Genomic DNA, 14,462 nt, shown 5'->3' with positions numbered 1-14,462 from the left:
ATTATGGTTTGTTTATTTGGACATGTGGCAACTATGTGCCCAAAACTTAAACATTTAAAACATTTTGGCTTTGAAGTTTTGGTGAGTGACTTAGGGGTAGAAGGATCTCGTGTAGAAACTTTTTGGGAAGAAGTGGTTTGTTTTGAAAAATTGGAAGGAGAATTTTGTGTAGAAATTTTGCTTGCATCCTTCCTAGAAGAGTTAGAAGTTGATGGCAAATTCATGGAGCTCTTCTCGGAATCATGTGAAAAATGGTGCGGAAGCTATGGTGATCTTAAAGGTGCATGATGTGTATGGAAAGAGGGAGGTTCGGCCAGCCCTATGGTAGGTGATGAAGGTGAAGATTAGATCATAAAAACTAGGGAAAAGCAAAGTATGGCACAATGTTGGCAGCATAACTTTACTCTCATTAATCTTCAAAATACAATAGCTAGGCATCTCCTTTTATAGGCTAAGGAGGCTGTAAATCCTAAGCTAAGTGTACATGAAATGCAAGCTAAATGTAATGTAAATGTGAAGCACATGGGTGCACATGGGTGCACATGGTCCTTTATTAGTAAAGGTTTCTAGAAACCTTTAGCTAATCAAGGTTAATGCTTCCTTAATTCTAATGTGCAGAAAATTAAACAATTGTCCACATGGTTATGCTATTTACACCCCATTTAAAGCTAAACTACACTTGATAGGCCTTCACGGAATATTTGTGCTATTAGGCCTTTTCCCATTCATAGCTTGATCCAAGTCTTCTTGTCCTAGACGCTCCTAGCTTGGTCCTAGACGCTCCTAGCTTGGTCTTAGACGCTAGTAGCTTGGGCTTAGACGCTCCTAGCTTGATCTTAGACGCTTCTAGCTTGGTCTTGGATGCTTCGCTTGGGTGTAGACACTCTTGCCTTGGGGTCTAGACGCTCTTGACTTGGCTCTTGCCTTTCATGGAAGGTTGTGCTTGGCCCTCTTCCGTAAGAAGTGGTGTCTTTTGAAAAAGTGGAAGGAGTATTTTTTGTAAAATTTTCATTTGTATCCTTCCAAGAAGATTTGTAGAAACCATCATCATGAGTATTTTTGAAAGTTTTTTTTTTTTTTTCAAAAGGTGCGATTCTACCTTGATGGCTATGTGAACTACTTTCTTTAAAGAAGAGTACTCATGTAATTCTACAAGATCTTTAATTTCTTTTCACAAACCATGACTCTTCATTATCATGCATATTCATTTTAGTCAAAGTTGTTTCAAAATCTTTAAAATATGCATCTACCATCCTATGTCCATGATGAAGCCTTTGGAACTTCAACAAGTGTTCCTTCCTATAAGGAGGAGGAACAAACCTCATGCGCATGCATTCCTTTAAATCATCAAAGAGATCACGATTGGTCTCTAGTTTAGCCCAATGTCCATTACAAGTTTGTGCCACCATTGGTTGGCATAGTCTAAGAAAACTAAGGAAGTTAACCTAACCTTTTGGTCCTCGTTGACCTTATACAAATTAAAGAGATGTTCAATCTTAGCTTCCCAATCTAAATACAAAGAAGGATCATTAGACCCACTAAAACTAGGTAACTTTACAAAATTAAAAGAATGTTGTTGTTGTGATTGGTGTTGATGGTGCCTTTTGGCAAAATTGTGCAAACTCCATTCGTCCTCATCTTGTTGATTTTGTCTTGCATGAGCTTCTTCTAGTCTTTGCAATCTTTTGGCAAATTGGCTAAGTTTTTCCTCTTTATGGACAAGTTGTTGCTTGACCTCCACAAATTCTCCCAAAAGGTGAGCTTTGTGATAGGATTTAGTTTTGGAAGATGCACCACTTGAAATATTAGCCATCACAACAAGCAAACAAGAAAACAAGAAACACAAGTAACAAACAAGTTAAAGAAAAGAGGTCAGAAACAAAGAATGTTTGCAGCAAAAGGAAATAAAGCACTCAACCACTCAAGGAAAAAGTTTCTTCCTTTTTAACCAAGATCTTACTTGTGGTATGAACAACTCTCAAGTGAAAAAAGACAAAGCCTCCACACTTGGTCAAAGATAATTCACCACAAAACTTGAGGAAAGAAGAAAAGACAAACAAGAAAAACTTAAAACAAGAAAATGCTAAACCAAAGTTGGAAAAGAAATATGACAAAACTTTGAATAGAAGACAATCAAGAAAAGCACAAAAGAAGACTCTAAGAACTCACTAAACTTTTAACTAGGAAACTTTTGTGATTAGAAAAGTGCTAAAGCGAAAGGATAAAAAATTCCACAATGTTGAAAACAATTTGCCAATCAAGTTGAATCCATAGTTGTGAAAATGAATTTCTATTCAAGTGAGAAGCAAGATGCCTTTGGAAACAAAATTCTTTGATGTTTTTGCTGTTTTAAAAAGGTCACATGTGCTTGTTGTTTTGTAAGTGCAGTACTGTTTTGCTTTGTACAAATGGCTTGCTGTTTGAAAAAAAAAACATCACATATGCTGGCTATTTTGGTGCAGTAAAAACGGTACTGTTTTTGCTCTTTTAAAATACCTTGTTGTTTTGGTGCAGTAAAATACCTTGTTGTTTCTTTTATACTAATGTAACTTATGGCAAAGAAGGAACATAGCTTGCATCATGCATAGTTTTCAAGAACATTCAATTTTCACACAAAAATTTGGTTGGATTCAATAGAATTGAACACTTGAAATCATATGTTTGGAACTTAACATCAACTTCTACTAAAAACAAGTTTCTAATTAATGTGTAAACTTTACAATTAAAAGCAAGTAAGAAGAATCAAAATAAGGACACCTAGAACACTAATGAAAATATGACTCAGAGTAAAAAAACAAGATCAATAAAAGACATCACAAGAATATATTCAAAAGGAAAAATGCTATGAATATAAGAAAGGCTTAAAAAAAATTCTGCAACAAATAAAGGTGCTGGAAAATTAAAAGCATGAAAATAATGACAAGAAAGTAAAGGTACTTGAATTTAAAAACAAGAAAGTAAAGGCACTTGAATTTAAAGACAAGAATTAAAGGTGCTAGAATGTAAAGTGACAAATCAACTCAAAAAGATAAACACTACCATAGCTCTTGATACGACATGATGTGAGTTGATTTAGGATTGTTCATTTGTTTGGTGACACTTTACTTAGATTTAAATTTTAGGACAAATATATGTGAGAAGCCTAAGGAAAATTCTCACTGGATATTAACTTAACAAGTGTTAAGTAGATGTGAATGTTCATTTCCATAAAGCCAAAGGAAAATCACAATTAAAGTGAAGATGAATGCTAATATATGATGCGACAATTTATCAAACACAAGATGAGCAACATAGCAAGAACATTGAAAATGACCGAATAGAATTAAAAAAAACAAGAACAAGACATATTTTGGAATTGAAAATAGGAATGGAAATGGAATGGAAAAAGATGAGTGAAAAGAAACTTAGGAGATGCGCAATTGAGAATGGAGCACACCACTTGGATGGTGAATTGAATCCAAGATAAGTGTAGATGACGCCACTTGAGAGCTCACAACACTCACAAGATAAGACCAATTTTAGGAGGAGATTCTCTCACTCACAATTCTAACACAATTTGTGTATAGTAACTTTACTCTTCATTCAACATATGAATACATGAGGCAGACCTCCCTATTTATAGATTTAGGAGCCTTGGAAAAGAAGAAAAGATGATAGAATGGGAAAAGGGAAAAAAGTGGGCAGTCATAGGGTTTGACTAAGTCAAAGCTGTATTCTAGGCTTATCCTTCTAGAAACTAGGTCAAAATGCCTTCAAATGGACTAGGAATAAGCTAGAATGCTACACACACACTCTACTATGCTAAAAGCACTTTATTATAGCTTATTTCTATTATTTGGACCCCTCATGTGAGCCCAATCTTATTTACAACATTTTCTCAACACTTAAGAAGACTAGTAGGAAGAATTTGAGATGCTCTGGCTCATGGCTTCTTCTTCTTCTGATATTTTCTTTATGTTTGGTGAGCCTCAGGTTTGTATTTTGTGATGACTGCCCTTTTTGGATTTTGCTTGTAGTGTCTTTAGTCATTTTTGGGTTTATGTCAAGTGTAGTGAGTGATTGTGATTTTGCGTTTGGGAATTGTGTTTCGAGATTAAGACCTGCACCCAACAACACTGCATTACACACCCAACACCACTGCATTACGCGCCCAACACATCGAACACCACTGAGCTCGTTGCACGACAATGGAGAGGAGGGTGGTTGCGTAGAGAGGACCTATCATTGAAAGAGAAAAAGTGGGCACCGTAGAAGGTGTGGACTATGGAGAATAAGGTAAGTTTTCGTAAAGCCACTAACTTCTGGATATGTATATCTGGAAGTGTTATTTGTAATCCTGATGTGCATATCTGAAGGTGGCACAAATGGAAGGCAATGGTTCCAGATGTGCACATTTGGAAGTTAGTGTGTGTGTTTTTTTTTTCATTTGATGGCATTTTATTTCAGAACATGGTGAGGACTAGAGGAGGAGCATTCTCTAATGTGGACTATGTGCGACCAACTGTATCTGTGAGAAGAAAGCGTGGTGGTCCTTGTATTTCAGTTGCAAATGAGGATTTTGAAGAGAATATTGAACAAGATGGAGTGAAAATTGATGATGAAGGTTTTCCAGGATGGCTAGTGGATAAGTCATTACTGATTAATTATGAAGATCATGTGGCCATACAGTTATGAGACGGTTTGGTAAGTAATGAACATTAATTAAGTGTCTTATGTATGTATTTGTTGATTATTGTAGGATCGTGGTGAGCTGAAGGTTGTCTTCATGGGAGAAAGGTGAATAAGTTAGAAGCACCACATGAACACATAAAGGTTGTAGTAGACATATCTAGCTTAGGTGGTCTGGTTCATGCAAGTTATAAGAATTTAGACAAGGATTGCTTTGTGCATTTGTAGAGAGGTGACATACAGAGACAAACACATACCTATTGGGGAGATGACTATCATTCTTGATGATGTGTCAAATTTGTTGCATCTGCTCATTGTTGACCAATTTTATACGCATCAGACCTTAGATGCATATGAGACAAATGATTTGTTGGTAGAATCCCTACATGTTGACCATGGAGTTGCATATGAAGAGACACGACACTGTCGAGAAACTCATGTGCCTCTCAGTTGGTTGAGAGATGTATACGAAGGTGCATGCTCAAGGAGGCAGTGGACTGTAGCTGCCAAAGCTTATTTACTTCACTTTGTTGGTTGCACTATCTTCGTTGATAAAAGTGCTACTTCGGTGAGTGTGATATATCTTGGGTTTTTTTATCGATTTGAGGTTGACTGGGAGATATGTTTGGGCGACAGCTGCATTAACCCACATGTATGAGCAACTAGGAGATTGTAGCTACACAAAGACGAGGCCACTAACTGGTTATGCAACTTTATTGCAGGGTTGAGTTTATGAGCATTTCCCAACTATAGGCATGAGATCTGTTCAATCCCAGTAGTCTAAAGAGGAACCTTGTTGTAGGATGTATGAATAAGGGAAAGTTACTTCAATTGTCGTTGTTCGATTGTAGCTAGATACAGTGGCATCAACTTGCATTCGATTTTCCCCATACGACGAGCACAAGGAAGAATGTCCATTTGAGTGGATATCGTTATTTCCTAGTTATTTGAGACTTAAAAATTGGAGACAATTGCATTTGTCGGAACATGTTATCTGTTAGTATGGATATGTGCAGATGATCCCTCAACAACCGTATGTAGTTAAAGATGACAATCTCACTACAAATGAAATGGACCGATGATGATTACATTTCAATGATTATGTCTTATCAGATATGGACGTAACACCTTATCCTGACGCTTGAGTTTAACAATATTATGGAGTGATTTCGATTAGTATCACATCGATATGTCATTAACATGGCTAAGGATGATTGTCTTGTACTCATACCCTCAGATTCACTTGTCCACGGACTAGTTGCATTGCATCCTCAGGAGACACATCCTATTATGGTATGTATGAACCATTAATAACATTTTCATTTGTATTGGTTTCTATCTAATATCATTGCAACCATTATTTAATCATGGTGATGTGGTGGAGGGCAATCCTCTGTAAGAAGAAATACAAGCAACCTTCATGTTAGCACGAGGAGCGATGGATGACAGAACCATGTATATTCACGTAGAAATGATTGATACATAATGTATTAGAATCATTGTTGTAATATTTTAATCTGTGAACGGTCTTGTTTGAACTTTAACTATGACTTAATTTTGTTTGAATGTCAATTCCTTGTAATGTTCATTTTGTTTATATTGTTTAAGTTGGTTTAGGATTTTAAATTGTTCCATTAAAAGTACTAAAATCATCACTGTCAAATGTTATTTATGTATGAAATTTGTATACCCAAATCTGGATTGACTGGAATGGCTTTCGGATATCAGTATGCTTCTGGATATCCACATCCAGAAGCATGGTGATGACTTGGATTCTGACATCCGTAGGCATGGTGTTGGCTAGAACGTAAGAGTATAAATGAATGTATTAAAATTTAATGTATTTGAAATAAATGTATTCAAATAATTAATCCTAAAACATGAAAATTAAGTATCTATTACAAATATTAAAATTACAAACATTTGACAATTATAAATGTCGTCTAATGGACATTATTTGTGTATAAACTTGTATTCGGCTAGTGTAGTATGATGACCAAGACTGGATCGTTGGATAACGATGTGCTACTCAATATATCTATCAGTGAAATTTGACAATTATCTTTCAGCTTCACCTATAAAAGTTATAAATATAAGTTACATAACTTTTAAGTTAGCAATATCACTGAATTTTTAGTCATGACATCCCTGAGAAAAATGATTTATATGCACGTGCCCAATTGCAATTATTCAATGGTGAGTCAAATTACTTGGTGCTTGGATTCTTAAAGGAAAAATAGTGGATGATTGTATCATGGACAATCACACAAAAATCATATTATATCGATTAGCAATATATATCCCATGTCCTAGATTGTCATCCACTTATCTGATCTTGCCTACAAGTGCAAATGACTAACGAAGTTAAATCAAGAAAGCAAATGTAAAATGCAAATGAAAGGGTGTAAGTGGTTGGTACCATTGACATGCAGTCAACAAGTGACTTCTTCAAAATATTCACACCGTTCATCACCACGAAACAGCTCAACATATTCTTGCCTCCATTCACTTAGTTCTTTTAACAAATTCATTTGAACAACAACCCATGACTCCTCTCTCATACCCAATACGACAGCAACAACACAACATTCACAATGGCTATCAACCTTAACATCGACAACATCAAGAATGTATGGGTGATACCCTACATGAAACTAATCTAGCAAATGAATGGATTGTGCTGGTAGAATTTGTGGTATTTGTCCTTCATTACATTTTTTACTCAAACAATTACTATATTGTGAGTGTATGAAGTTCACATGTTCAAAATAAGAAGGGTTTCACTTAGTTGATCTCATAAATTTGGTAGGACGAGTCATCTTTACAACACCTTTTGTTTTGACCTTATCATGTGGTGTGTAGATAGAAGTCTTCTCTGAAAAGGAAATATCTTGCAATTTAGTTTTGATATTAATCTTACCTGCAACGTCCATCTCTTTAAAGCGCTTCGAGATCACCTCAAACTCTTTCTCAATTGACAACTCAGATGAGCATTGTTGAGTTGCAATATCTTCAAAGCTTAATCGAGTCTATATGACATGTACTGATTTAAGTGATATGCCACCTACACCAAATGAAGCTAATTGACACGCACACGAGAGACCATTGGTATATGTAAGAGTAAATCCACCACACCTATTTTTATCAAACTCCACAGATTTAACTCTAACAAACTCTTCAGCAATAAGGTTCAAAGCATATTTAAACACAAAACCTAATTTTTTTTGGTATTGCTGTAACCTTAAACCGATGTCCAACCACATGCAGACTCTTTTGGAATGAAGCTTTGATTGTATTATGTTGTAAAATAATCATCTTGTTGATCGAATTCCAACAAAAACATAAATCCTCAATGGAATTTTGAATAATTCTCTTTAGGCTACAATGTGCTGCCTCAACCCTGTTACTTGTTATGTTTCCTAAGTACATCACCTTATCTGTCCATGCCTTCAGAATTTTTTTTATGTGAACACCATGTACCGATCACATAGTCAACAAATATAAGCAATGGAGAACAGACAACTTAAAAAACATTGACACAATCTTCAAAGACCTCAACAATATTACAATCCACAATAGATCCCCAAGCTTGCATTACTTGATTCTGTGCCTTTCTTGGATGCACCGACATTTTGCATTTTACTTTCACATTTTTATTAATGTGAAATCGACAGAGCAAATTATAAGCTTCAAGAAACACAATTCTAATTATATTCATTAAGACAATATCTTTATCACATACCATCACTCTAGGGTATGAATCAACTCTCAAAAACAACATTTTAAGTCTGTCAAGGGTCCACAAAATTATTTTCCTTTCCAATTGCTAGTAAACAAACTGCAACGGAAAAGGTCAAACCAGTTGATGTAATCCCAACAACCTCAAGTAACGACATCCTATACTTGTTCATTTTGTACGTACTATCCATCAATATGACAATATTAAAGGAGTTCACTAGCTTTACTGAATCTGGGTGTGTCCTACATATATCTTGCACGACATTTGATACCTCTTCACACTTATACCAATGTACACACATGTCTCGTTCCAGTAACAATATGAATTGTTGCATTTCTTTTTTGTGACCTCGTTGTGATCTTCGATGAGCACTCATTGCATTATAAACTTGTTTTATCGTCGTCACATTTTTCTCATTTCTCTCTTTCATGGTTAGTATAATATTTATTGGTTTAACTAAAGTCTTATTTATATCCTCATCCATAACCTTTTTCCTCAACAATTAACCTTTCAACATATAGATGACCTACCAATGTTTCTGTCAAATCATGATTGTGAGAACCACAAATTAATTCAACCATCCACCCTTGACCACCTTTGCGGGTTTGCCTCGCAATCTGAAAGGACACTCACATTTCCTAGTTGCACTTCGAATGATATCTACGTCTTTTTCATACCATTTGAATTTACCTCCTTTCTCATAACTTAATAATACAAACGTCATCATTCCTCATTGCCCCGTTCATGTATCTGATCTTAATATAACAATAACAAATCCATAACTATAGCCAACACTTCTTGCCCATTCGAATAACTCACCTCGATTGCGAAATACCTACAATAATATATACCAAATTTATAAATCATTTGTAAACTACAATTCACACGTCTAACATTTACCTTACTTCATTTGTAGTAAACGTCTCACTATACTCATGTGCCTTATGTTCATTATCTAACGTGTTATAAGTTATTGACTGCTCTAGATCAATATCATCTAATCCATCTCACACATTAATCTTCCCTGAAATTCCCATGTATGAATCCACTGTATCCATTGCCACAAAAACACATATCAACAACCTTTTTCTTTCGGATATTCATATCCATAAGCTAAAGCACACCATTCCAGATTATTCCAGATATGACTTTCAAATTGCCTATGAAAATTTTATGCAATACGCTTTCTGAAATTTAGAAATGAGATTTTTGGAAATTTTAGAATGAGATTTTAAAAAGAACATAATTTCCAGAAAACAATTTTTGCAACGTCACATATATAATACCTTATGGAATGAGTTTTCTATTTCGCAACGCGTTCTCCCTCTCTTCTTCTATAGCAACAATGGTACACCAGTAGCGGTGGTGTGGTGCATTGAGGAGGGTATTTTAGTCAACTCTCTGGTTCCCCAAAAGTGTCATCTATCGTGTCAAGATGCTCTCCCCCAAAGTGATATTCTGTAACCATAAATCTACAAGAACAAATGTAATAAATATAATATCATATGCCATATAGGCACATAAAACTAAGAGGTTTACACAATTATGGCATCAGTCAATTTTCTCCAAACAGACAAGGTACTAGAGATACATAGTTCACTTTGAGTAGAAGATCAGGGTGATTTTCAGGTCTATCTATGCCTAGAAATCATCCAGTAATTTGATATATTTGATTTATAATCAATTTAGATAAAATATCACATGACATCTTTGGCTGGATAGAAAGATTTACAACTAGAAAATTTGCTTCCAGAATTAAAGCTTCGGGAGAAATACAAACCTGATCATGTGTAATGGGGTTGATATGCACCCATAGCTATCTCAGTATCCATAGCTCTTTGGTTTATATTAGCAGATCCAATTATAACATACTCATCATCAATAATCATCCCCTTAGTATGCACACAACCATTTTCGTTCACTGTCTAATATGTATGAGAACTTGAGAAGTGTTCCTACTAGAGAGATGAGACCTAAAGAACTATTGAAGTCTTCGTCTTCCTCCTTCGATAGGGCAGGTTGCTAGGTGCTTGGTTGGGATCCTTCTCGCCTCCGTCTCTTCTTTGACTCTCGGTCTCGGGTGAATACCGAATGGGGGTACCTGTAGAAGGCACTTCGACGTTCAAGTCAATAAAGCGGGTGATCAACACTCAGGTAGGTGCACAGTAATAAATGACGTATCTTTCTCCTTGGAAAGTGTGCTATTTATATTATTTTAATGGGCTTATCACATTGGACCTGATTAGCGGAATGAATCACACTTAGGGTGACATTACCTAATTCTTAATGATAGTTTAGCTTTACTAACCTTGGTTTGAGCGTTAATGATTATACGTGTCGGTCGGCCTGGCCGTGCGTGGTGTCTCGGCCAGCTCGGTCAGGCAGACTGGTACACGTTAGCGTGTGTCTTGGTCACCTCGGACAGGGAGACCAAGCCACATCATGTCGGTGGTACAATAAGTATTTATTTATTGTTCACTGTCTAATTGTTTATCTATATTGGTCATTCAACCTGTACAGGAATTACATTGCTTTGATCCCTCATGTTTCCCTTGAGTAATCTTGAAAGATATTGAGCTCAAACATTTAGTTTGACAAGTACATATGAGATCTGGTCGAAAATTTTCCAATTCATCTATGATTCTTAGGTTGGTAAAATACTCAATAATAGAAAAATTACGTTGAGTGGTGACTAATTGATAAGAAAAAATGCTAAGCTCCTATGTGACAGTGCTCTAAAGAATAGGATTACTGAAGAAGCCTTAATGATCCTCTTCAGCTTCTTCATATTTGTTTCTGATTCATTTCTTAAGAAACTGAACAAGTGCAACTATGTAATGAATGATCTTGGTGCAGCTTCACGTTTCCTACAATTTTAGCAGCTTCTCCTGAATTGATTCTGATATTCTTCCTTTCCTCCAATACCATAGCTTGTTTAATAGAAGTGGCAATGTCATTTATAGTCATCTTCATTTCGTTTAACTTCAATGGCTACACCCTTGTAACCAAAAACCTTGCATTAAGAGGTTCATCTGCAATGAAGGGTAATACAACTAGGGTAATAAACAAAGTAGGTATTATTTTATTGAAAATATAAAAACATAAATATTATTTATTAAAACATAAGATATGTAAATGTTTATTTCAAAATTAAACATCATTGTTTACCAATAAACCTATGAATCAACCAAGTTGTTTTAATTTGACTAATAGTATTAACTTCAACCTAGATTAATATATGTTGTTACGTTAAAAACTAATTGAAACTCAATTTAAACAGTATAATATATTGTAGTAGAAACACATATACCTGTTTTTTTGTAATTTTTATCACGTTCTTTTATTTTTTTTAAATAAATGTATTATTATAAACTATAAAATAAAGTGTGTAACTACTTTTTGGTAGATGTATTCCTTCTCTAATATTTTCCCCTTACAAACTAAACATATTTTGTTTTTTTTTCCTACTTTATTTTTTTTACATTGTAGCTTTTATTTGTTTGTAGAATATTAAAGTTAGTTACCGAAAAATATTTTATGTACTATAAAATAAATTAAGATATTATGATTTTAAAATATAATTAAAGATAAAATAAAATAAAAATTGTTTAAAATGAAGATATTATCCATTTCAGTCCTCAAAATTTTTAATTTTCCTTTAGAGATATTCTCTTAATTAGATATTACCAACCAGGAAAAAGGAAATGATCTTAACTATCTTAAACTATGCTCTTTTATTTTTAATATTTTAACCATCAATATTCTTTAATACATTCTCTTTCATCTATTTTCTACATTAAATTTAAATTATTTTTGAAGTAGTGATCAATAATTAAAAGCAATCTTACATACTCTATACATATACATTTAAACGTATTTATATCACTACAAGAAAATCATGAAATATAAACCAATTTTAGTGACAAAAAATAATTAGTTGCTATAGTGACTAAATTAGATACAATTTTAGAGACTAAATAAATTTTTGGTTTCTAAATTAGTTTATATTATTGTTAAATGGTTTATAAATTGGTATCTAATTAGTAACTAAGATTATAATTGGTAGTTTATATCTAATTTAGTTACTGTTACAATTAATTATTTTAGTCTCTAAAAATTGATTTTTATTTGATGATTTTTTTTAGTGTATATTCAAATAAAAGAATTTAGTGTGTATATTAATTATAATATAATTTATAAATTAAAATATTAATTTACTATGAATTAAATTATATAAAATATTAAAAACTTCACTTGTAGTACTTCTCTCTGATAGAATAGAAAAGTTTGTCTTAAAATTTTGCTCTTGATACTAAAGCATAAGGAGGAGGATGATGAAATTTAGCAGTGAATGTGATGATCTGAGGAATTTCCTTCACACAGTTCTCACTTCATGCACAAAAAACTAAAAGAAATAAACAATCCTTTCTCTCTTTTTTTTTCTTCCTATTCTTGTTAATTTTCTTTTGTTATCTTATTTTTAATTTAATTAATCTCTTTTCTTAACTATTCACTTGGATGCACTCTTTCGTCTTTAAATTTAGTTCTCTTATATATGTGTGGTTGGGCGACTCATCCCTTTTAAAAAAAACAACTAAATTATTTTTTGATATTTTTATTATTAGACTTTTTTTAATTTTGAAATATAAAATTTAGAGACTTCCTTAATTATATAATCTAAAAATTAAAAATTATGATTTTTTTATTTTAAATTACACCATTCAAAATAGAAGATTTGTATAACACAATTTTGTATTTCAGACTCTACTATTCATACTACAATTTTTTTTATTAAAAAAAATATTTTAAATTTTTTTGAAGACATGGGATAAACAGAGAAATCCCAGTGTGATTCTGTAATCGATGTTCTACTTAAAAAAGGTTGGGTGGACATTTTACTCATTTCCTATTCCTAATTCAACAAATATTGTAAATTAATATTTGACATATGGAACTTGTACAAACTCCAATATATAGAAGGAACCAAGAGCTATTAATGCTACATCCTCTCCCAACGTGGACCAAAAACCAGAAAACATAGCAAAACTGAATATGAAGTCTCTTTGCAGTGAAAGCCACCCATGACAGAGATATTTCCAGAATAGCATGAAGGACACAAAGATGAGCTACTTGCTCCATAGAAGGACAGACAAATCTGATCTGAAATGCCTCAAATGCAAGCATAAACCTTTAGAAAGAAAGCTGCAACATAGAACAACCCATACTTTGTACAGTGTATATTCAGACCATATTAAGGAAAAAAACACTAAACCTAACTAAGATGATCAACAAGTATATCAATGAAGCATAAGATAAATTATATCAACTCATTATATCTCAATCACTATAATATATATATATATATATATATATATATATATATATATATATGACTTTTGTACAATATGTAACCAATTTTTTTTTTCATGATTATTCCTTTCAAAATTTCAATCTTTGGTTTTTCTTTAGCAAACACAACAACAATAAGACGTAGAATTTTTTAAAGTTGAAACTGTTCGAACCAAAATAATGAAGAGACAATAACAGAGTTGGCTGCTGTTATTACCCTGCACTGAACATTAACCAGTCACTCAATTTCAATCTTACTCTTCCAATTTCAATTTATAGATATCATTATTCTTTTGGGAATGGTAATTTACTCTGATATGATCTATTTTAATAAGTTTAAGTTCACCATTCTGAAAAGAATCTGCATGTTTGTAAAGTTAAATTGGAAGAGTAAAATTGATAATAACTGACAATTTAATGCTTATTGCAGGAAGAAACAGCTCCCAGCTCTGTTATTGGCTCCTCACTATTTGGGTTCGAAGAGTTTCAAAATCAAAATATTTCACGTCTTGTTGAAATGTGTTACTGCTAAAACAAACCTGAAACTGTAGTTTTGAAAGAATGGTAATGCCAAAAAACAATTTGGTTACATATTGCATAAGAAATAAAGGTCATGTAATAATCTCCAAGTACCTTAGAAAGAGTTTTGCTAAAGAAATAAATTGCACAAGCATAACAAAATAAACAGAGTTTTACAAAAATATCA

The sequence above is a fragment of the Phaseolus vulgaris genome, chromosome 10, assembly GCF_051622355.1.
Source record: "Phaseolus vulgaris cultivar YP4 chromosome 10, ASM5162235v1, whole genome shotgun sequence".
NCBI classification, from domain to species: Eukaryota; Viridiplantae; Streptophyta; class Magnoliopsida; order Fabales; family Fabaceae; genus Phaseolus; species Phaseolus vulgaris.
Note: the sequence above shows the minus strand (reverse complement) of the source record.